Below are 25834 nucleotides of genomic sequence, written 5' to 3' on the forward strand. Positions count from 1 at the left end.
CGGCCGCGTTGACCCGAGCTGGTTGCGAGAGCGGATGGAGTGGCGGCTTCACGGATTCCTTATTGGAGGTGCCGGTATGCACGCACGCCTTCTTGATTTTGTGCCTGCCTCTTTCCTGACAGAATTCTGACTCTGCCTGGGCGTTCTCCTACTTTGTGTGTGTTCAGAACGATGCACTAATGCAGGTTTCGTATACACATGCTTTTCTTTTTTCTTCTTCGTATGCATATCTGTGAATCTTGTGAGCCATGATTGGCATGCTGCTATGTATGTCACTCTGTCACTTAGAGGTGCTGCTACTACCTAATTTTTATGCTAGAAATAACTACCAAATACAGACAGAATGTACAAATTTATTACACATGATTGAGGGCAATAATCTATATATTTCCTGCAGTACCTGTCAGCCCGCTGACGAACTCGTGAAATATGGATAGAGCTGCCACCTGATCACCGGGGCCAAGAGGGAGCCCCAAATAAACCATTTCCTCTATTATAATCAGATTTTTGCACAGAGCTAAGGGATGGTTTCATTGAATAGCTCTTGTGTTCATCTAATAGTTAGTTTGGTATGTCTTTGAGAGACAGTATGGATTCCTACTAAATGCATTTAATTTTGGGGTTTTTGATAATGCACATAACCATGGCATTTTCTTCTGGAATGTTTGTTTTCAGCATCTGCTTCATCTTGCGATTATATAGGTTGTAAGAAAGAGCCAAGATTAAAACTGGTGCATAGCATCCAGGTTTTTGTCGAACTGCGATGGAGATCGCTCTTCTGTTGTTGGATGTGAGAGCCCCTCTCATGCCGGAGAACACTATACATGTTTTTTGTGTTCCCTATTAACAGCTATAAGTGCAGCGGGGTTAAAACAGTGTGGCGGGAAACATGAGAGAAGATGATTGTACGTGGTATATGTATGCTAGAATCAATGGAAGCGATTGGCTTAGTAAGTTTACATGGAGAAACAGTTCAAGAAATATCTTGTTTGAACAGCTTAGCATGTTTTTTCTTTGACTCCTTTGCCTTTGAAGTTTTGACATGCTGTTCTTATTCATCTCAAGCTGAGCAAGATGCTATCCAGTACCTGTGTAGAGAGCTTGAGAACTACGGATTGCTCCTGTGTGAGAGAAGTCTGATCAGCCAATTTCTATATATAATGTAGCTACTTTTATATCTTTGTCAGTGAAAAATATTGCTTTGTTCTTTCCTGATCCTATTTTGTTAGCATGCTATTTTATATTTTTGGGCCTACCTTAAGAAACATAACATTAGTGATGTCTTAAGCATATGATGGTTTGAATGGTTATTATTCACTATGGGTGCATGGCTATTCTTGGGTTTGAGCCTTAGGCATGCAACAATGAGATCTAATTGCATTGTTTGTTAACTATTTAAACCAAAACCATTCATCAATCTTGATCGGAAATCTTATCCCAATACTTTTGATACTGTGCTTCGATTTTGATAACAAAATTTGTTTCAACTTGCCATGTGGAAAATCAAGTAAGAGCATATCCATGTTTACTTATTAGTTTGTTTTCTGAGAATGGTGCGGGATTTACAAATTGAAAAAGTAATTATTGTTTGAAAATCATTTTTAACAAAAAATCATTTGAAAATTTTGTTATGATATGGTTGTTTGACTGATTGCGATGTTGTTTTAGTGGTAGTTTTTTTCAACTGTCTAAGCATATATCTATTTTTTGTACACCCGGTGCAACGCACGTGACTTTTTGCTAGTCTCTCCCTAATAATAAAGCACGGATTGGGTCTTCGGGTTCACCGTCACGGCGTTCTTCAGAAAACCCCTTGACTTTTATGGAAATAAACCCGCAGTACAAAAGTAATTGAGTAAAAACGATTCGATTGTTTCTCCGCAAAGAATTATGCGCCGCCTGGCTGGGCCTCCTGTGCTTGTTCGGCTAATAATAATCCCACATCGCGAATTTATATCCAATCTAACCAGAGCGAACAACTAATCCGCAAACACAGGTCAGGCGGATGAGGCACACACGAATCGATCAAAAAAAGGAACGGTGGCGAAAACAATGCCCAAGGTCTCATAAAACCAGAGGAGGAGGAGGGATTTGGGCGCGCGGGGTGCTGTGCGGTGAGAGGAAGCAGTCGTCGTGGCCTGAACCCGAGCTCCTGGCGGTGGGTCATGGCGCCGGCGGGATTTGGGGCTCCAGCGGTTGGCGAGCGGGGCGAGTGGAGGCCCGGAACGGGCGGATCTCAACATGGAGAACCAGATCCGGTGGGTAGCGCGAGGCAGAGGCGAGGCGTCCATGGCGGCATGCTCATCTGCTTGGCTTCCCCGGTGGCGGCGGTCACCAGCGGTGTGCGGAGGAAGATGAGGGAGGGTCGAGGCTGGCGTGGGGCGGCGCTGGAGGGAGACGAGGGGATCGGTCTCCCTGGCTGCTAGGGTTAACGGGAGTAAGGTGGGCCGACCTGGACGTGAAAAAAGTTAAGTTAGGCCCGACGGTGTTGGGCTGCGCTGGCTAATGGGCTCCCTCTCTTCTTTCTCAATTAAACAGAAACTTTTGCGTAAAAAAAGAAAACTTGAAGAAAAGAAATACAAGGGATTTAATCAAAAATAGATATTTCTTTCGGGTCACAGAAATAATCAACATATATTCAGTTTCACCTTTGTCTGCAGGCTACTCCGGTCGGATGAGCCGGCCGAGTAGAAGAGAGAGAGCAGGCGTTGGGGAGTCGGGAGTGCTAGGAGAGAGCGGAGAGCGGAGGAAACAAAAGGTAGTTTTGTCAATCTAATTCAATACGGTCAAATGAGGACATGATAGATGGAGCGCTAGCAGTCGAGAAAATTGTTAAAACAATGTTCATAATTTTTAAATAACTTTACAAATAGTATAAAATGTTCATGAATTCAAAAAAGTTCTTGATTTAAAAAATGTTTAAAAATTTGAAGTGTTCATGAATTTGAAATATGTTCACGAGTTTCAAAAAATGTTCATGATTTCATGAAATTGAGATTGATAAGGAATCTTGGTGATACAGCAAATTGTGATCATGACCATTGGAGATAAATTTTTTTCTCCCGTTGCAACGCACGGGCGTTTTTGCTAGTCTCTCCCTAATAATAAAGCACGGATTGGGTCTCCGGGTTCACCGTCACAATACGCTTTCTTCACATGTCATAATACGCTTTTACGATTTGTATAGATAAAATTGTAATATAAACGAGGTGGTACTACTCCCGAGAGCTCTAACAGTCGAGCTTTGGCTGAAACCTAATCAGGCCGGCCCGGTCCAGCTTCGGCTGAAACCTCAGATACGTAATCGGGCCGGCCCAGTCGAGCTTTGGCTGAATCCTCACGTACACAACCGGGCCGGCCCATAACCAGGAAACGAGAACATGAAAATAGCACGAAAAACAAAACCACACTTGATGGGTTCGATCTCGCCACCTCACGCTAGGTAGCAGGGACGCCAACCACATGAGCTAGCTGTTGATAATGCTCAAATTGCAGCGCCCAAGTTAAAGTAGTTTAGCGACAGGTCTATTTATTTTTCTTAAATATTTTCAACAATTCTTGGAAACAAGTGTGGACAATTTTCCTTAAAATATTTGAATATGAATACGTTTTTAAAATCGTGGATAAATATTGAAAATTCGAACAAAATTTTTAAACCTGAACAAATTTTGCAATTCCAAACATTTATTTATTTTTGATATACGTTGTATTTTTAGAAGAATATACATTGAACATTTTTTTACATAAATTTTACAATTTTACATACAAATTGAACATTTTTCTCCCGTTGCAACGCACGGGTCGGCTCCCTTCTTTCTTGCGGAATAGAGTACACAGTAACGGGCCTGCCCAGTACGGGGTGCTGTAGGCGCCCGTTTGCAGAATACATGTTAACGTGCGCCTGCAGCGCCAAATAGGATTTGCTTTTGACGCATTTTGTGTCAAAAAGACGTCCGTTCGCATAGGAATCAAGCGACTGGGCCGGCCGATTTGGATTGACCTCGCGCGAGAGGTCGGGCGGCAAATGCATAAAAAGAAAAAAGCGAGCCGCCTGGGATTCAAACTGTGGACCTCCACTTTATTCACCCGACAAGCTAGCCACCGCATCGACTAAAACTTTTATGACATACCTGTGGGGTGAATACAAATGAACTGAAAACCGAAATACATGCATATTTTTTCTACAGTATATATTTTCACGGCAGCCGATTTCAAAGAGTTTATTCATCCCATCATGCCTGGCGTTGTGTCGTGGAATGAAAAAGGGTCTTGAGCAATTGGGTTAGGGAAGTGTGGGTTTTTTTTCACCCGATGCAACGCACGGGCGTTTGTGCTAGTCTCTCCCTAATAATAAAGTACGGATTGGGTCTCCGGGTTCACCGTCGTGGCTTTTTTGCAAAGGTCCCTGTGGTTTTATGAATTAAACCCGCCGTCCCTACTTAAGTGGATCTGAAATAACGATTCAAATTTACAAATTAGCCTTTGCATTTTGTAAGATTTCCACCTGCGCTTCTTTGTTCATCTTATCCAGTGAAAGAGAAGGTGGAACGGGGACAGCGGCGGCTGGGCTCTCGTCGGCGCGGAAGGTGTCCGGCTCTCCCCTCTGCCTCCGGCCCTCTCGGCCTCTCCTCGGCCTCCGGCGTCCCCGGTCCCTCGATCCTTTATTCAAAAAAAAAACGCCTACATCTTATCCAGATGCTGTCGGTCCTTGACCTGCCGTCCGTGCGGCACGGTGGCGTCCTTGTCGGCGGCGGAGACGGCATCCTTGTCGGCGGCGGAGACGGCTACGGATGCAGAGGAGGATGAGAAGGCGTCCGACGTGCCTTGCGCGGGAGGACGGAGGACGCCTCGCCTGGGCGTGTGCTCGGTGAGGGGCGGCGCCCTTGCCGGCGTTGCCGGCGGCGGAGACGGCTTCTGCTGCGCGGCGGGCTGGAGCATGGGGGGTAGTTGTCGGGCAACATGAGGAGGCAGAGGCGGCCAAGGCAATGAGGCACGGCGTCGGCTAGCCAAGGGGCGGCCGGAGCAGAGGACGTCCACTTCCCCAGTCTGCGCACTCATCACGGCAAGGTACAGCCTGCTCGACCAGTGGACATTGCACCTCCCCCTGCCCCCGTCCATTACCCATGGCGCTCCTCCCAATCTCACATGGCTGTGTTGCCTCTTCTGGTTGCAGGCTAATTCGAGTTAGCAACTTGGAGTAATCACGTTCTCTCTAATACTGTGTGCAGACCTATCATGTTTTCTGAATTTCTGCCTGCAGCCCAAGTGCTACCATGTTCCCTGATAAATTTCTTACTCTGAATTTTTATGTGCTTCCATGTTCTGTACATGTACATGTACTCTGAAATTCATTCTATCTTGTGCAGTCAGTATTGGGTGTATACTCATGACTTCCAAAGCGCCACTTGATGTAAAAAATCATATGCACAATGCTGCAAGCTTGGCTAAAGGTGGATCTTTTTGCGATCCTATATAGCATGTTGTTGGATGTGGCCGGGGTTTTTGTTGGTAATTGTTGCGGGAGCAAGCAAAGGAGCCTGGCTTGGTACATATGGGTTAATTGTTCTTGATCAATTGTCGTGCGTTAATTGTTAGGTCTGGTAACATCCTGCTCCCCTGTCTGATTTGGGTTGAATTCATGACCGTGGCCTTCTCCAACAGAAATCAGTGGAGTGCCCGACCCGGATTGAATTTCGCTGCTATAAGAAGGAAGGGTCCTTGGCCGAAATCTCCATCAGGTTGCGTACTTGGACCAGAAAATCCATCAAATCCCGGAGTACTTGGACCAGAAAAGCATCGTGTCGCCTTCAAGTTCGCCGGAGGAAGAAGTGCCGAGTTTGCCGGAGGTAGAAGAACATCCGTCGAGCCGTCCAATATCGCCAATGGCGGGCTACACCAGAGGTATGTAATGCCTCGACCCCCTCAAAAATAGCGTTGCTGCGTTGGTTGTGAACTTGTGGTGCCTGTGTTCCTCACAGTAGTTGTTTTTTTGCTGTTACTATAGTTGGTACACCACTGTATGATCGATGAATTCAACCGAGTTTCTTTGTTTGCACTGTTGTATAATGAATGTAACTGATTTGCCCCCCTTAGGATCTACCCTGTTTCAGTTTATTTTTTCTGAAAATTTGGTGCTACTTCCGATTGCTCACAATTATAGTTTGGCTGAAATGCACTGGAGTCTTTAAACCAACTACTTCATCTTTTTTATGTATTTTGCATTATGTTTCAGCTAATCAGAAATGCAAGCGGCAAGCCCCTGTTTGAGTTTACTTTTTTTGAAAATTTGTTGTTACAAGCCAAGGATTGAACCAAGAAATCAAAGACGTTTTCTTTGCCTCTCACCTGGCACATTCATGCTATCTCCTCCATTGCTATCGGTAGCTTCAAGCAGTAGCAGCAGCATGCCCCATACCGTTACGTACGTGCTAATTGCTGTAGACCATGCCGACACCGGCCTCGCCTACGAGTACAACTGCGGCTACCTCGCCCTCCCATCGCACACAAGTGTTGCCGCCTACGGCGCGACCACATCTACTGCGATAGTCGTTTCGCGAGGAGCCGACTATGTCGCCGGCGGCCTCAGCACTCTCCTCCATCACAAACCTAGCCGCGGGATCTGCCATTGCAAGACTATAGGTTCAGAAAGGCCATGCTATACGAGTCTGTGTTACCCCCAAGTGTAAGATTAATCTTCTTCTTTCTTTGAACAGTATTCAAGAATCCTACCATATAGCAGTATCATCTTTGTTGCTGCACATATTTGGTTCGGGTTGGCCCAACCTAAAAAATTCAGGGAAGACAAAGCTGGAAAACTATAGATGGTGCTTGCTACTCAGATCTATTCTGATGCTTTCCTTACTGTTAGTTAGTTTTTTGCATACTACTATAGCTAAACCATGAATTGTTTGTTTCTGTTAGTTAGCTTTGTGCTTCTTCATTGGTATTCAATTAACATGAAGTAACCATGATAGCTGGTGCTGAACTCATGTACATACACTCCCGGATCTTTTGTATTTACAAGGATTGGTTCATGTTATGATTTTTTCATGGAGTGACATTAGTTCCACTCTTTTATACATCTTTGCCGCAGGTCACAAAACTGCTATTCTATTTTAATTCTTTAGTGCCTACTATTGTCCCTATAGGTTTTTTTCGTGACTAATAATAAGGGTTGGATGAAGCAAATCAGACACACTTCTAAGGTTAGTCTCCTTGATCTTTTTCTACTCACGTGAGCAACTAATGTTTGCTTCTCTTCGGTCCAGGTCATAAAACTGAGGGTTGTTACTAGCAAATTGTGACTGTTTAATTGACGCCGTGATTTTTTCTAAAAGAAAAAAAATTGAGAATATGATGTGTTGTCCATGTGAATACTAAAAATATATGTTTACGACGTTGATGTTAACCAGTTAATATATTTATGCACACGGTACAACACATAGTCATTTTTCTATATGTGGTAAAAAACGTTTTACACAGGGCAATCCCCCAACTGGGCCGACTCATGCAGTAGGACATCCTATACTGTGCTCTATGCGCTCTAGGAGAAGACGCAGCACGCCTGTTTGGGCCGGTCCATGTCCAAGCGGCCTGTTTTTTTCTGCTTTCTTCTTTCTACTTTAAATAATTCTGGACTTCAAAAAGTTCTCAAATTAAAAGAAATGGGAATTCTGAAATATTTTTTTAAATAAATCATAAAATATTTGTGGCCTCAAAAAGTGTTCACAATTTTCTAAAAAATGTTTGCTTATTCAAAAAATGTTCGAAACTTTGAAAACAAATGTTCCATAAATCAAAAAATGTTCATGATTTTTTGAAAAGGTCATGTATGAAAAATGTTAATGAAATTGAATAAAAATTTGCCAATTTAAAAAATGTTCATGAATGAACAAATATCTTAAAAATTAAAAAATCGTTTGTGACTTACAAAATAGTTTATTCATGCATAAAATGTTCGCTGATTCAAAAGAGATTATGCATTTCAGAAAATGTTCGTTAAGTAAAAAATATTCATGAATTTCAAAAGAAATCCCACCAATTTCCAAAACAATGTTCATCCACTCAAGAAATGTTCGCCGATTCAAGAAATGTTTTTTAAATGTTTGCAAATTTTTAAAAATGTTTGCAAATAATATAAAATATTCATGAATTTGAAAAATATCCTTAATTTTTGAAATTGATCAAAAATTTGTAGAGTGTTCATGAACTTGAAAAATGACCACGGTTTCAAATATGTTTATGCGTTTAAAATGTGTTCATGATTTCACAAAATTGAGAGTGGTATTGTATCTGGGTAATGCAGCAAAATGTGATCATAGCCATTAAAGATTATAAAAAAAAATTCCGTTGCAAAGCACGGGCCCTTTTGCTAGTAATAATAAAGTACGGATTGAGTCTCTGGGTTCACCGTCGCGACGTTTTTCAAAAAACGTCTCTGTGATTTAGGGTAATACAACCCGCAGTCCACAATTAAGTGAAAAACGTTTCGTTCGGCATGTTTTTCAGAAAAACACCTCATATTTTACATAATCAGCCCGCAGTCCACGATTAAGTGAAAAACGTTTCGTTCGGCATGTTTTTCAGAAAAACACCTCATATTTTACATAATCAGCCCGCAGTCCATCAACACCTCTTTCCTCCTGAGTTAGGTTCCGAGCGAGATGGGGCCGCGATCCAGACAACGCTGGGCGCGGCGGCGGCGATCTCCGGCCAGATCCGGTCGAGGAGTCGAGGCAGGTCCGGATCCTGTTTAGGGGACGGTGTGGAGGCGATCTACGAAGCGCGGGAGGAGGTCAGGCGGCGGGGCTTGAACTCCAAGTTCATGGCGGCGGCGTTCCTCGCCGGTTCCGACCGAGATGGGGAGCTCTGGCGGAGTCTCTCCATGGATATGGTGGCCCTGCACCTGTGAGGGACAGAGGGGAGGAGAGGACGCGAGAAGCGGCGGGAAAGTTCTGGTGGTGCCCGTCTCCTGCAACAGCTCTCTTGAGTACGGTCAGAGAGAGAGAGCCGGGAGGAAGAAGGAAAGGAAGGAGACTTCAGGAAGGGGCGGCGGGATCCTGCGGGGCTGGGTTGGAGCCCCGGTGGTAGCTTGCTCCGGTGGTGCTACTGCTGCTGCTGGACGACAGCCGATGGGACAAGGCCTAGGTAAGAGGAAAAACATGTGCTGCATTGACACATTTGATGCAGAGTAGCCACTGTAAGTTCCTCTCCCTTCTCTAATTAGTATTGAGATTCCATTGATATTTGATGGAGAGCAGCCACCAAAAGTTCCTCTTTTGATGCACCGAAAACAGCTCTCTCTCTAATTTATTCTCAGCTACAGAATGACATGTATCTATGCTACTTACTAATGTGATGGATAATGCATGTGGATTGATTCATGAATTAGCAAAATATTTCATTTGAGATGTGCTAGAGAACGGTTTTGATCTAACTGAATAATACAAAGTATTTTAGTTCTGATGGTAATAGACGAGCAACTTTAGTTGTATTTGGTTTCAGTTTTTGTTTTCAGTATATGTTGGTCAGGATTCAACTTTGTTTATGTCCATGTTTTGCTGGTATAATGCATCACCAAGCTTTCTTTTTGTATGATGATATTGTGTAAATCAGCATATGGATGTGGAAAATATTCTTAGCGGCATTAGCCTAGACAAGGATGTTGATGGTTAATTGTTTACATCCCTTAAACATTGGTAATGTTGCCCTTAGAAGCTGGAAACCTATGATTGTTTCTTGCGCTACAATATGGATTTATCTCATGGAAAGCACGCGTGGTGAAAGAAAGGTATTAGCCAATCCTACAAGTTTTGGTTTATTTTTCGGATAGTCCTTTTTGACTGATTAATCATGTGTGACGTTTCATGCAGTGATCTGTCCTAACCAGGAAGACAACACTGAGGTAGTACAGGTTACATCTATGTCCAGAGATGTGGCTAAGATAAAAGATGCTCACAGTTTGTTCATAATTTGATTTGATGAGGAATCCATAGGGTGGCGGATGTTTGCTATGAGGTGGTGTATGTACGTGCTACACCTCATGGCCGTGGCCTGCTTCCTGCAAGCCAATTTACTGCTTCTTCCGAGGTCATATAGTGATGCTATGGCACTGAGAATCTGAAGGTTAGTAATTCTATTCTATTCTTCTCTATTAAGAACAGTGTTATTTTTCATGATTTAGTGACTGCTGAGTGCTAATAAATTAATTCAATCATATTGGGCCATCTGTTATAGAGCTAAACGAACCATCTGAAGTGGGATGCATTGCATTTTCCCAACAGAATTTACAGTAGCACCAAGAAGGGTTGTGTCCATCATCCTCATCATGTCCGATCTAGGCCGCCGGAGCACCAAGTCGCTGGCCTATTCTAACAAGTCCAGGCCCTCGAGGCAGCCCTTCTCGCCGTGGAAGGAGACCCCGATCTGTAGGAACGTCGGGCATGGTCCCGTAATTAACAACAAGACTCTCCTCTGTCCATCCGCATAACTCCCATGAAGAAAAATCTCTAAACTCCAGTCACCACCTTTATGTCGATCTAAGCGGTGGAGAGTTTGGTATGGTGGCAAATCAAGCAACTGCAGATGGAGTCATTCCATGTTACTGCATTGAGTTAGCATACGCGGCATGGATGATAGATCAAACCCAAGTGATTTGGTTATTTAGAACAAAATCTAAGACTTGACCAAATGAAATTGGTATTTTGTTGAACTGAACGACACACATATTGCCTAACCATAATTATGTTACCTATCACGACCTCATGTGCTCCTGAAGCAAGCTGATGTGTGTTGTGTGTACACGTTGTACACTGAATTGTTCATGCGAAAAGATACAGCAGTAGATACAATCTACGCCATGGAGCCGCTAGTGGGGCTCGATGAGGACGAGCGCTAGAAGGAGGTGTGCATGATGCCCAAACGTGGCGTCGAGGCCTTCCACATCCGCACCCAAGCCGCGTCACTACCAAGCTGCTACAAGCATACAGGGCCTTCCGTGTTCAAGCTGAAAAGGCAAGAAGATCTCATTATTAACATGGATAAAAAAGGTGGAACGTCTTCTTCAGTAGAATTACACAATGGTTGGCTGAAGCTTTGGATTGCTAAAGTACCAAGAAAGGTAAAAATCCATCTTTGGTGTATTTATTTTCAGAGAATTTATGTTGGAGATGAGCTTAAGAGAAGAAAGTATATAGATATGGTAAGTTGTTCTTACTGCTTCAAGGGGGAAGCATTTATCACTGCTTTTGGGGTTGTATTTATGTCAGATTCCTGGAGGAAGCTGTTAGTAATTTGTGATTTCTCGTGATCTAAAATTGTCGATCGGAAATTTTCTTCATCGAAGCCCATTCCAATCGCCAACAATTCTGTTTGCACACTCAGGTTTGTGCTTTTCTATGGTGATTTATTAAACATACTTTGGCTTATGATCCCCTTTGACGTACACTTGTGCCCTCCACTACACATTATTTTCAGTTTGCCAAATACTGTAGTAGGTAATGAACTACAGAAAGCGGATTGTTGAGTTTACCAAGCATAATGGCACACCTAATTTTGGCAAATCACCTGAAGAGTATTTCAAGCAAAGATGCGTTGAGATTTTCACATGACTATATGAGGTTACCATAAACTCATGTATTGCCACAATAGCTTCTTTTAATGCAATAGGGAATTGTCTTTTTTTGTATCAGGTAAATAGTTCCTTTCTCACACTTTTTTCAGACCGAGATCGTGTGCTGCTGCTGTGTGGTGTTCTATTTCTGCTGTATTCTTTTTGCTTTTTTGGGGGGCTTCTTCTCATTCTTCTTTGGCACCTACGCTCTACTTGGGGAAACTTTGTACATGGCAATACATAGATTGGAATTGAGATTTGGAGCAATTTTGTTCGTTTTCCTGTGTACCGATGTTGCCATTATTTGTGCGATGATGCCATTATATTGTACAAAGGGAAGAGACAGTTAGAGAGATGGATAGAAATTACTAGCTACTGTATTTGTGTTGTAATTGTTTATTATTAAAGCTTATTGTTTATTGGTTGTTATTGCAGATTGTTGGGATATAAAGTCAATTTTGATTATTTCAAACTAATGTCAGGTTGAATAATTTGAACTAGACTACAACATGTTGATCTCGATGAGTTTGAACATGATTAACATGATTGTGCAATTATTAGTGAGTAAAACAGGTGGGTGAGGTATTTTTACTTCCGGTGGATGTTGACATGCCGCGTTCATGGGCGTGTTAGTGGACACATCAATTTTTCCCCGTAGCAACACACGGGCATATGTGCTAGTATATATATATATATATATAAAAGAAGAATGCAATAAAAGCCTTAATGCAATGCATTGTTTATTAAAAAACATGCATTAGAGCAGAATGATACAGGTAGTGCGATAAGCAAAAAGTAGGACTATGTCCCCTCCAAGGGCAAGCTGAGGAATAATATTAAAGCAAGTATTTCACTCGTTATCGTAATCCACCTGGGAGTTCCCTGGTGTGATGTAGCTTTCTGCCTCCTTGGTTGCTGCATCATGTGTTCGGCAATCATGCTGCTGGACAGGGTTCCAGAGATTAATGTCCTGAAAGAGAGAAAAATAACAAAGCAGGAAGCCCCTAGTGTGGTTTAAGCCGTGACTTGGGGCGTGCCACCGTCGTGCCCCCCTCCCCGCCTGTGCCCATGGTATTTTTAATGCGTAATTATGTACGCATGGCATGGATTTCGCCGTTTGGGTGGGACCGGGGTGGGGGCCGCATTGCTATGCGAGCTCGGAATGTGCCAGGCGGTCCTGTTGCCGATTACTCCGGGCGCGCTTGAAGGTGTTCGGGTCCTTAAACGCCGAACTAGTGGATTGCCTTAAGAGGCTGCTTTGCGCTTCCGCTGCGAGGGCCGCAGTGTGCTCCTCCGTTCGGAGAGAGCGCTCTGTGTTTCCATTAACCGTAATGACCCCCTAAGGTCCTGACATCTTGAGCTTGAGGTATGCATAATGCGGTACCGCATTGAATCTCGCAAATGCGGTTTGCCCGAGCAGTGCATGATAACCACTGCGGAACGGGACTATATCAAAAATTAACTCTTCGCTTCGGAAGTTATCCGGGGATCCGAAGACCACTTCCAGTGTGACTGAGCCTGTGCAATGGGCCTCTACACCTGGTATGATGCCTTTAAAGGTCGTTTTTGTGGGTTTGATCCTTGAGGGGTCTATACCCATTTTGCGCACTGTGTCCTGATAAAGCAGGTTTAGACTGCTGCCGCCATCCATAAGGACTCGAGTGAGGTGAAATCCGTCAATGATTGGGTCTAGGACCAGTGCGGCAAATCCGCCATGACGGATACTAGTGGGGTGGTCCCTACGGTCGAAGGTGATCGGACAGGAGGACCATGGGTTGAACTTTGGGGCGACTGGCTCCAACGTATACACGTCCCTGAGCGCACGCTTCCGCTCCCTCTTGGGGATGTGGGTTGCATATATCATGTTTACCGTCCGCACTTGTGGGGGGGACCTCTTCTGTCCTCCGGTGTTCGGCTGCCGGGGCTCTTCCTCGTCATCGCTATGTGGCCCCTTATCTTTGTTTTCGGCAATTAACTTGCCGGCCTGCTTGAACACCCAACAATCCTTGTTGGTGTGGTTGGCTGGCTTGTCTGGGGTGCCGTGTATTTGACACGAGCGATCGAGTATACGGTCCAAACTGGACGGGCCCGGAGTGCTTCGTTTGAATGGCTTTTTCCGCTGACCGAGTTTAGAGCCTTTGAATCCGGCATTGACTGTCATATCCTCAGTATTATCGTTGTTAATGCGGCGCTTATGTTTGTTGCGACATGACCTGCTATTACTGTCCTTGGTATCCGAAGTACCATGGTTCTTTGATATGTTATTACTGCGAGCCTGCCAGCTGTCTTCTCCCGCACAAAAGCGGGTCATGAGTGTCGTGAGGGCTGCCATAGATTTCGGCTTTTCCTGACGAAGGTGCCGGGCTAGCCACTTGTCGCGGATGTTGTGCTTGAAAGCTGCTAGGGCCTCTGCATCCGGACAGTCGACAATTTGATTTTTCTTTGTTAGGAACCGTGTCCAGCATTGCCTGGCTGATTCCTCTGGCTGCTGAATTATGTGGCTCAAGTCATCAACATCTGGTGGTCTCACATAAGTGCCCTGAAAGTTGTCGAGGAATGCGGCTTCCAGATCTTCCCAACAGCCAATGGACTCTGCTGGCAGGCTATTGAGCCAATGCCGAGATGGTCCTTTTAGTTTGAGTGGGAGGTATTTAATGGCGTGTAGATCATCACCGCGTGCCATGTGGATATGTAGGAGGAAATCCTCGATCCATACCACATGATCTGTTGTACCGTCGTATGATTCTATATTTATGGGTTTGAAACCCTCTGGGATTTGATGATCCATTACTTCATCTGTGAAGCATAAGGGGTGTGCGGCACCTCTGTACTGGGCTATATCGCGACGCAGCTCCAATGAGTCTTGCCCGCTGTGCTCGGCCCGACCGGATTTACTTTTACTGTATCCGGCGTGACGATTATCGTCTCGCGTAGTGGCGCGCCCCCGCGATCCGTAGACCGATCTTACGTGTTTTGCTTTGTCCACCAATACGTCTCGTAGGTCTGGTGTATTTCCCCATGCCTTTTTATTTGAATGGCGTCGGGGTGCAGGCTGAGCTTTTGGCTGGAATGCCTCTCTGTCGCGGCCATGAGGTGGCCTGTCAGTCGCATCATACGCTTCTTCCTTCAGTCGGGGTAGCAACCTGCATTTTGGGTAACTCTTGGAGGGGCGTTCGAGTTTATATTCCTCGGCCGCCAGGACTTCAGACCATCTGTCAGCTAGCAGATCTTGATCAACTTGAACCTGCTGCTGCTTTTTATGAAGGCTATTTGCCGTGGCTATAAGACGGCGCTTGAAGCGCTCTTGTTCGACGGGATCCTCTGGCATGACTAATTCGTCATCGTCGAGGCTTGCCTCATCTTCGGAGGGAGGCATGTGATTATCATCCTCCGCCTCTCCGTCTGCCGCTCCTTCTAGAGGGCTGGCTTCTCCATCCTCCTGCCCTAAATTGTGCTGGAGGGGATTGTTGCCATCTTCGGCACTATCCGGAGTGTTATTATCTCCTATGCCGGTATCACCGCTTTTGCTTTGGCGGGACTTAGAGCGGCACCGCTGACGTCGTTGCTTGGGTTGCTTCTTGGAGGGGTCATCCTCCGCTGTCTCGTCGCCATTGCCTTCTTTGGGTGTGTCCACCATGTATATATCGTATGATGAGGTGGATGTCCAGTGCCCTGTGGGCAGTGGTTCCTCTTTGTCTCCCGCATCGTCGTCCATACCGTCGATGTCTTCGGAGTCGAAGTCGAGCATGTTGGTTAAGTCGTCGACAGTGGCTACTAAGTGGGTGGTGGGTGGGCGGCGAATTTCTTCGTCATCCGCATCCCAATCCTGCCGGTCATAGTTCGGCAAGGATCCTCCTGACAAGGAGAGAGACATTAATGAGTTCAGTATGTCGCCAAAAGGCGAGTGCTGAAAAATATCCACGGAGGTAAACTCCATGATCGGTGCCCAATCAGATTCGTTAGGAACGGGCGCAGGCCGTTCGGAGTCCGTGGCCGTAGAAGGATCAGGTAGTTTGACAACACGGCTCTCGTGCAGGGTAAGGTCGATGTTCGGCTCGATCACCGCTGAGGGTAAGGCCTCCGTGGCGGGGTCCATCCACCCGTCCATGGACGGCACAACTGGCTCCGAATTGAGGGTCGGAGCGGCTGCCGATGCGATCTCCCGAACACTGTCTGATGGTAGAGCTAAATCATACTCATCGTGATCGCGTGACGCACAAGGCAGAGGCTCGAATCCGTCGAAGATCAAGTCTCCGCGAATATCGGCCATGTAGTTTAAGCTTCCAAACCTGACCTGGTGGCCAGGGGCGTAACTTTCGATCTGCTCCAGATGGCCAAGCGAGTTGGCCCGCAGTGTGAAGCCGCTGAACACAAAGATCTGTCCGGGGAGAAAAGTCTCACCCTGGACTGCATCGCTATTGATGATCGTAGGAGCCATCAAGCCTAACGGCGACGACACAGAGGAACTCTCAATGAAATCACCAAATGTCAGTGTCAAAACCGGTGGATCTCGGGTAGGGGGTCCCGAACTGTGCGTCTAGGCGGATGGTAACAGGAGGCAGGGGGCACGATGTTTTACCCAGGTTCGGGCCCTCTTGATGGAGGTAAAACCCTACGTCCTACTTGATTTATTCTTGATGATATGAGTATTAGAAGAGTTGATCTACCATGAGATCGGAGAGGCTAAACGCTAGGAGCTAGCCTATGGTATGATTGTTGTCGTCCTACGGACTAAACCCTCCGGTTTATATAGACACCGGAGAGGGTTAGGGTTACACAAGGTCGGTTACAAAGGAGGAAATATCCATATCGTATTTCCTAGCTTGCCTTCCACGCCAAGTAGAGTCCCATCCAGACACGAGACGAAGTCTTCAATTTAGTATCTTCATAGTCCAATAGTCCGGCCGAAGGATAGAGTCCGGCTGTCCGGAGACCCCCTAATTCTGGACTCCCTCAGAGACCTTGATAGATGATCTGAAGGAAACCTTTGATAACCTTCGGGTCTACAAGATGATGCTTAACCCGGCCAAGTGTGTTTTTGGAGTACCAGCAGGCAAGCTTTTGGGTTTTCTGGTTTCTAATAGAGGTATTGAAGCTAACCCGAAGAAGATCAAGGCAATCACTTCTTTGGCTAAACCGGTGTGTATCAATGATGTTCAGCGTTTGACGGGTCGTATTGCTGCTTTAAGCCGGTTCATAAGCCGGCTAGGTGAGAAGGCCATACCGTTGTACCAGATGATGAAGAAGACAGACGATTTTGTGTGGAGTGATGCCGCTAATACCGCCTTTGAGGATTTGAAGAGACAGCTCGCTGAGCCACCGCTCCTTGCTTCTCCTATTGATAAGGAGCCATTATTATTATATGTGACTGCTAACACCCATGCTGTCAGCGTGACCATTGTAGTAGAGCGCAAGGAGGCTGGCAAGGAATATCCAGTTCAACGACCGGTTTACTACCTTAGTGAGGTACTCATTGAGTCCAAACAAAGATATCCTCACTGGCAGAAACTCGTTTATGGGGTATTTATGGCGAGCTGGAAGCTTAAGCAATATTTCCAAGGTCGTCCCATCACAGTGGTTAGTTCTGCTCCTTTAGGAGATATTATTCAAAATAGAGAGGCCACAGGACGAGTCTCCAAGTGGGCCATTGAACTTGGACCTCATGGTTTGAAGTATATGCCACACACCGCTATCAAGTCTAAAACATTGGTGGACTTCATCAATGATTGGACAGAGATGCAGATGCCTGAAGAGAAGCCGGATAATACATATTGGACTATTCATTTTGATGGGTCCAGGCAGTTGGAAGGCTCGGGGGCTAGAACTGTTTTAGCTTCCCCTCGAGGTGATAATTTTTTTTATGTGCTACAGTTGATGTTTCCCTGTACTAACAATGCAGCTGAGTATGAAGCCTTGCTTCATGGTCTTCGGATGGCTAAGGAGATGAATTTAAGCCGGGTAAGGTGCTTTGGCGACTTAGATTTGGTGGCTCAACAAGTATCAGGCAAGTGGGATTCCAATGATCCTCTCATGGTGGCTTATCGCCGTGAAGTTGATACCATTGCTGGACACTTCAAGGGTTACCAAGTGGAACACATTGATCACAGAAAGAATGAAGCAGCTGATGCTTTAAGCCGGTTGGGGTATCAGCGTAAGCCGGTGCCACCTAACACTTTCTTAGATGTTCTGCATAACCCTTCTGTCAAGTCGCCTACAGAGGAAGACTTGGCTATTTCAGATCCGGAAGCACAATTGGTGGTGGCTCTTCACGTCATCCTAGATTGGACAGTGCCATATTTGGCTTATATGACCCAGGGCGATTTGCCTGAGGATGAAACCTTGGCTAGAAAGATGAAAGTGCAACTATCCCTAGGTGGTTTTGGTAATTCATAACAACATATAGCTCATTGAGCTAATGCTATTCCAAGATGATTATTTCAGGAAAGCTCAATGATTGGCATGGCATGGATGTGAAGGTGGAACCCTCAAAATGCTAAGGATAAATGATTGGCTCAAGCTCAAAAGCTCAAGACTCTTCATTTTATATTTTAATGATCCAAGATCACATTGAGTCCATAGGAAAAGCCAATACTATCAAGGAGGGATGAGGTGTTGCTTAATGAGCCTCTTGCTTCATGTGCTTAGTGATATGCTCCAAAACCCTCAACTACTTTCCCATATCCACATATGACCTAAACCCTAAGCCAAACTCGGTCCTACCGATTCTTCCTATCCGGCGCCACCGAGTTTCACTTGTCATTAGCCACTGCCAAACCCTAGCAATTCGGTTCTACCGATAAGGATCTCGGTCTCACCGAGATGGGATTGCAAACTCTCTGTTTCCCTTTCGTAACTTTTCGGTCTCACCGAAAGAGCGAATCGGTCCCACCGAGATTGCAATGTAAACTCAGTGTTTCCCCTTTGTAACTTTTTGGTCTCACCGAGTTCCACTCGGTCTCACCGAAAGAGCAAATCGGTCCCACCGAGTTTGCCTGACCAACTCTCTGGTTAGCTAATTACCAAATTCGGTCTCACCGAGTTTGTGTAATCGGTCTCACCGAGATTACGTTATGCCCAAACCCTAACCATATCGGTCCTACCGAGTTGCATGTCAGTCCCACCGAAAATCTCTAACGGTCACTAGGTTTACATTTTCGGTCCGACCGAGTTTGTTGATTCGGTCCCACCGAGATTGGAAAACTGTGTGTAACGGTTGGATTTTGTGTGGAGGCTATATATACCCCTCCACCTCCTCTTCATTCGAAGAGAGAGCCATCAGAACACACACACCATTCCAACTCATATGTTCTGAGAGAGAACCACCTACTCATGTGTTGAGACCAATATATTCCATTCCTACCATATGAATCTTGATCTCTAGCCTCTTCAAGTTGCTTTCCACTCAAATCTTCTTTCCACAAAATCCAAATCCTATGAGAGAGAGTTGAGTGTTGGGGAGACTATCATTTGAAGCACGAGAGCAAGGAGTTCATTACCTACACACCATTTGTTACTTCTTGGAGAGTGGTGTCTCCTAGATTGGCTAGGTGTCACTTGGGAGCCTCCGACAAGATTGTGGAGTTGAACCAAGGAGTTTGTAAGGGCAAGGAGATCGCCTACTTCGTGAAGATCTACCGCTAGTGAGGCAAGTCCTGTGTGGGCGATGGCCATGGTGGGATAGACAAGGTTGCTTCTTCATGGACCCTTTGTGGGTGGTTGCTTCTTCATGGACCCTTCATGGGTGGAGCCCTGTGTGGACTCGCGCAACCGTTACCCTTGGGTGGAGCCCTGTGTGGACTCGCGCAACCGTTACCCTTCGTGGGTTGAAGTCTCCATCAACGTGGATGTAGGATAGCACCACCTATCCGAACCACGGGAAAAACATCCGTGTCTCCAATTGCGTTTGAATTCTCCAAACCCTTCCCTTTACATTCTTGCAAGTTGCATGCTTTACTTTCCGCTGCCGATATACTCTTTGCATGCTTTCTTGAATCATGTGATGATTGCTTGACTTGTCCTAAATTAGCTAAAATCTGCCAAGAACTAAAATTGGGAAAAGGTTAAGTTTTTATTTGGTCAAGTAGTCTAATCACCCCCCTCTAGACATACTTTCGATCCTACAAGTGGTATCAGAGCTTTGGTCTCCATTTGCTTTGATCTCCATAGCTTTTGGTGGTCATAGCCTTGGTTTCACAACCTAGGAGAGTATGGCGTCTAGCGAGGGAAATTATCACCGTAGAGGTCCTTACTTTGATGGTACTAATTTTGCTAGTTGGAAGCATAAAATGAAAATGCATATTCTTGGACATAACCCCGCCGTTTGGGCTATTGTGTGTGTTGGTTTGCAAGGTGACTTCTTTGATGGGAGAGAACCAAACCGTGAAGCTACTGTGGATGAGTTGAAGATGTTGCAATACAATGCTCAAGCTTGTGATATTCTCTTCAATGGATTGTGCCCCGAAGAATTCAACAAAATCAGCCGTCTTGAGAATGCAAAGGAAATTTGGAACACTTTGATTGATATGCACGAAGGTACCGACTCCGTCAAGGAATCCAAGTTGGATGTGCTTCAAAGCCAACTTGACAAGTTCAAGATGAAGGATGGTGAAGGTGTCGCTGAAATGTACTCTAGGCTTGCTCTCATCACAAATGAGATTGCCGGCTTAGGAAGTGAAGAGATGACCGATAGATTCATCATCAAGAAGATTCTAAGAGCCTTGGATGGAAAATATGATACCGTGTGCACATTGATCCAAATGATGCCCAATTACAAAGATCTCAAGCTAACGGAGGTGATTGGAAGAATTGTTGCTCATGAGATGTCACTTAAGGATAAAGAGGAACTTCACAACAAATCAAGTGGTGCCTATAAAGCCTCATGTGAAGCCCCTACATCATCAAGTGAGAAACAAGACTTCAATGAAGAATTGAGCTTAATGGTGAAGAACTTCAACAAGTTCTACAAGAGTATAAGCAAAGATAGAAGCTTCAAGTCAAGGTCCTACAATGACAAAAGATCTTCTAGTCAAGAGCGAAACTGCTACAATTGTGGAAGACCCGGACACTATTCCAATGAGTGTACGGCTCCCTACAAGAGAAGAGAAGATTCTCCAAAAAGAAGAAGCAAAGAATCACCACCAAGAGAGAGAAGGAGTAGAGATGATCGTTATGATCGAAGATACTCACGGAGAAGCAAGGATTCGGAAAGGAAGGAAAAATCATCAAGAAGCTACACAAGACGAAGACATCAAGCTCATGTTGGTGAATGGGTATCCAGCTTCGACTCCGACAGCCACTCCGAGAGAAGTTATCACTCCGACTCCGAAGATACTCAAGATGAAGGTGTTGCCGGTCTAGCACTTGTGTCAACCAACTCCTACGACATATTTGACTCACCAAATGAAGGAATTGGAAGATGCTTCATGGCCAAAGGTCCTAAGGTAACACACCCCGAGTATGTTGATTTCAATAGTGATGAAGATGACTTGTTAGGTGATGATTTGCTTGTTGACAACTCTAGTGATGAATACTATGATGAAATGTCAATTAAACATGCTAATCAAGATAAAACGAATGACAATGATAAGGAGAAGATTGAGGCCCTAACTAAAGAACTAAACACTCTTAAGTTAGCTCATGAAACCATCTTCGAAGATCATCGAGAACTTTTAAGAGCTCATCAGAAATTACGCTTTGAAAAGCTCAATCTTGAGCAAGAGCATGAGTTTTTAAAAGCAATCAACGATGATCTCCGCAAGAAAAGTTCTTCTTACATTGCCAAGTGTTTACTCTTATCCACTTACATGCCTCAAGTCAAGTCTAGTAACAAGAACAAGAAAGATTCTTCCTCTAGCAGTAACAATGATCATGCTAAATCCCATATTGTTGCTTCTAGTAGCTCTCTTGATTCCACTAATGATTCTCTTAGCCAAGTTACACTTGAGCAAGAAAATAGCTTATTGAAGGGAATTATAGAGAAAGGAGTGTACAAAAGCCTTGCCGGGAGTAAGCAATTCGAGGAAATTGTGCGCAAGCAAGGAATGCACCGGAAGAATCAAGGTGTTGGTTTTGAACGAAAGTTCAATGCCAATGGAGTTGAGTGGGAAGAAGATCAATACCCCAAGACAAAGTTTATTCCTCAACAAGAGAAGTATGATACTTCTTTCAAGGGGACACAAGCTCAAGATGATCTTCCACCACAAGACTACAAGCAAAAAGGCAAGGACAAGCTTCAAGAGGAAATTGATGCATTTGAAGAAGCTCCAAAGACCTTAGTCAAGTGGATTCCCAAGACTACTTCAAGTTCCACTTCATCAAGTACGACTACAACTCCAAGGATTCCCATCAAGATGGTGTGGATCCAAAAGAAGAAGAACTAGAGAGTTCTCGAGGGTGACTCCGCCAACATACTTCACTCTTATCATTTTGGCAAGAACAAGTGCAATCAACTTCCACATCTTGCACTAGTTCAAGGAGTCACAAACCCTCTTGTTGGTAAGACAAGGGACAAGGTAACCTAAAAGTTTTCATGGACATCATCTTGTGTGTGCATCACTCTATGTTTATGGATATCCTTGTTTGTTCCTTGTGGGACTAACCCATGTAGGTATTGAAAGTGCAATTCACTCAAATGGATAGCTCCAAGAGATCTACATCAACATTGAGCATCCACATCTTCAATATCTACATGAAGTCATCATCGACAAAACCCAAGGTTAGTTCATCCCTCTTAGGGGGGATATCACATCTAGGGGGAGCTTTACTCTAAGACTTGAGCTAAAGCAACTCTAAAGATGTGAACAAAACAATGCTTTACGTAAAAGTGGTAACTCCACTTGAGCTTAAACGATGAGTATGACCTATGATCAAGTGTTCTCACTTGACTCCTAAGTCAATATACTCATATATAGATGACCTAGTCATCGCAAATTGCTTGATAGATGCTAGAATTGGTTGTGCATGCCTTGTCACATATTTCATTTGCCATCTTATTGTGTGAGCATGCTGGTTGCATATTTTACTCATTCGAGGACATCCACTTGTTGTTTTGATTGTTCGGCTTTATTTCTTTTTGCCAAGTGGATGGACAAGAATGCCTAAGAATCTCCTCTAGCTATCTATGCTTTTCTCGTCTCAAACTCTATTCATGCTGCATCACAAAATTTGATCAAGTCAGATTCGAACCACTCTGTGCGAGGAGCGCTCGGAGTCCCCGATTCATCATAGACTTAAACTTCCAAAACCTCTTTATGATTCTCGGTCTGACCGATACTCCACTTTCGGTCCTACCGAGATCATTAAGTTGATCTAGGTTTTCGATCTCGGTGCAACCGATTTGAACATTTCGGTCACACCGAGTTTCAGTAACTGCTGCAGTTATGAATCTCGGTGCCACCGAGTTGTTCCACTCGGTCACACCGACAGGGTCGGGCTATATATAGTCACGGGCAAAATTTTGGAAATTTCTCCGAACCCCTTCGCCCGCGCGATAGCCTGCTCTGTCCTCGTGGTCTCCGGATCGTCTTCTCGCTGCCAGCCGCCTCCAGTCGCTGGTCTCCGTCGCCGTCAACGGGAATTCTGCCCCGCCGTTGCCGCCGTAGCAAGTCCCCGCCGAACTAGGGTATGGACTTGATCTTTGTGCTATTCCCCAATCTGATTCCTTGCACATTGTGATCTTCATGATTCTTGCCACGATTGAAACACTCCTATCCAGTCAAAACGCTCATAGATTAGGTTTGATTCGAAAATTCTAGGTTTAGGTCTCCGCCGAAACCATCTCGGACCCACCAAGTTGAAAAACTCGGTCCCACCGATTTGGCTTATGCCATTGCACAAGTGAGACTCGGTCTGACCGAGAATTACTTATCGGTGTGACCGATTTTGGAACTCTGTGAAACCCTAGCAGTCTCGGTGCCACCGAACTGTGACTCGGTCCTACCGAGTTCACTAGTTTAGGTTCCAAAACTGCTTCGGTATCACCGAGTTTGAAAATCAGTAGATCCAAGATGATTTCAGTGGGAAACTAAAACTAAGTTTTTGGATCATTCTTTTGCAAAAATCTCTGCATTTTGTGATGCTCATCCTTTCTACCTCATCTATAATCTGTTCACAGGGTCAGCAGTCAGTTTGCAGCATGTCTGATCAAAGTGATAGCCAAAACATGTCAGAGCAGCAGGTGCACATGAGTGAGGGCACTAGTCCCTCCAGCTCTTCTGATGAAGGCAGCAGGAGCACTCCTAGCAATTTGCCAAAGGCTGCCACGAGACAAAGGAAGAAGAGGACTTCAGATTCCGAAGATGAGGACTATGTGGCAGAGGAAGAGGCCACTTCCAAGAGAGTTGAGCCAGCTCAAGGCACAAAGCCAGGGCTGAAAATCAAAAGGCCAGTAGGCAGGCAGCCAATGTCAAAGGCCAGAATGTCAACTGAGAAGCCCATAGAGCCAGTTGCAGTTGAGGGCAAGAAAAGAAAGGAAAGGGTGAAGAAGACTGTGGTTAGAGTGCTTGGCAAAGCTTCCATCATGGAAGAGGAAGAAGAAGAAGAGGTAGCTGCACCAGCACCCAAGGCACCCAAGCTAATGGGAGATGCCATAAAATCAGGGGGAGCTGCTTCCAAGGCCAAGCTAGCTCCAAAGCCAAAGCCAAAGAGGAACACAAGAAGCATTCCTGCAGCTGAAAAGAACAAGGCCCCAGTGCCTGAGACTGTTGCTGAAGAAGAGGAAGAGAATGTCCTGAGAAAGCTAAAGCCCAAGATCCCAGACCACAATGATGCTCATCCTGTGGCTGAGGATATGAAGCTCAGGAGAGATTCAGGGCTGAGGAAGTGGAGAGAAACAGACCCGTATGCTTCAAGGAGAAGGACTGCCGTGGACTACAGATTTCACACCAAGGAGCAGCAGGATTTTTATGAGACAGTGCTGCTAGATAAGAAGCCCATTGTCTGTGATATGCGATGGATTGATTGGCAATATATCAAGGACAACGAAGAGCACTATCCTGGAGTGCAAGACAGCTTCATAGCTTGTGGAGTAGCTGACTTTGTTGGGCAGAAGCTCACAAAGTGGAATGAGGAGCTTATAATGCAATTCTACTCCACGGCACATTTTTATCCAGATGGGAGGATCACATGGATGTCTGAGGGTACGAGGTACCAATCCACTGTTGAGGAATGGGCAAAGTTGATTAATGCCCCAGAGGAGCATGATGATGACATGGACATATATGCCAAGAAGAAGATGGACCACAACTCAATGTCCAATATGTACAAGGAGATCCCAAATGAAGCACTTGATACTTTCAAGTTTGGCTTAGTGCATTATCTTCTGTAAGGTCTGCCTACGATCAATTGGATACTAAGGCACACCTTACTGCCCAAGTCTGGAGATCACAAGATGATCAGAGGCCATGCTATCAACTTGCTACATGTGTTTGATGTGCCTTAGAAGTTCAAGGTGATGAGCCTCATAGTGGAAACAATCAAGAGGACTGCAGCAGATCAGAAGAGGAGTTGCGGATATGCCCCTCAAATTCAGGAGCTCATCAACTCCAAGATGGGCACGGGCATATATTTATTGGACAAGGAACATTTGCCCATCCGTCTAGATTTTGAGGACAATCAAGTTGTCATGACTGAGAACGAGCCATTGTCTGCACAAGCTTACGCAAAGAAGGAGAAGGCGAGGAAGGAGAAAGCTGCCAAGATGCCAACTTAAGAGGAGGCATCTGAATACTTCTTGAAGACCAAACAAGAGCAGCTTGGTTACTTGATTGCATCCACGCCGAGGATTGAGCAAAGTCTGGCCACCCTCACTCAAAATCAGCAGAGCCTAGAGAGAATCATGGAACAGAAGTTCTATGACTTGGATGTCAAAGTAACGGAAGTTCAGTCTGCAGTGGAGCACCTCCAGGAGGACATGCAGGAGAGGAGAGGCAGGACTACCACTCATGCCTTTGCCAGAGTGCCACGAGGACCGAGGTCATCTGCCGTGCCAGTTGCTGACACCAGAGCCACCACCTCAGCACCAGCCACAGCCTCAGTTCCACCAGCTCCAGCATCTACTTCAGCTCCAACTCCAGCGTCTACTTCAGCATCTACCGAAGCCTTCGTCCTTGGAGTGATCCGGACTCCACCACCACCAGAAGATCAAGCCTGAGCGTCGATCTAGCACTATGCATTTTCTAGGAACTTTTTGGTAACTTGTTGCCAAAGGGGGAGAAGATGTATAGA

At 45.2% G+C, this 25834-nt stretch overlaps 2 long non-coding RNA genes across 12 annotated transcripts; both read left to right on the top strand.

Moving 5' to 3' along the window:
* Position 1: 1 nt before the first annotated feature.
* LOC123152344 (uncharacterized) lies at positions 2–1210 on the top strand. Its single transcript, XR_006476116.1, has 2 exons — positions 2–74; positions 398–1210. It is a non-coding gene; the product is annotated as an uncharacterized lncRNA (long non-coding RNA).
* Positions 1211–4457: 3247 nt separating this feature from the next.
* On the top strand, positions 4458–12089 carry LOC123148425 (uncharacterized). Of its 11 annotated transcripts, none has more exons than XR_006473834.1 (6): positions 4458–5067; positions 5174–5901; positions 7149–9904; positions 9996–11119; positions 11268–11382; positions 11476–12089. It is a non-coding gene; the product is annotated as an uncharacterized lncRNA (long non-coding RNA). The 11 variants fall into 11 exon arrangements; XR_006473836.1 differs by having other exon boundaries at positions 7149–9790; positions 9873–9904; positions 9996–10125; positions 10237–12088; XR_006473830.1 differs by having other exon boundaries at positions 9996–11618; positions 11722–12088.
* Positions 12090–25834: the final 13745 nt, after the last annotated feature.

The sequence above is a fragment of the Triticum aestivum genome, chromosome 7A, assembly GCF_018294505.1.
Source record: "Triticum aestivum cultivar Chinese Spring chromosome 7A, IWGSC CS RefSeq v2.1, whole genome shotgun sequence".
NCBI lineage: Eukaryota > Viridiplantae > Streptophyta > Magnoliopsida > Poales > Poaceae > Triticum > Triticum aestivum.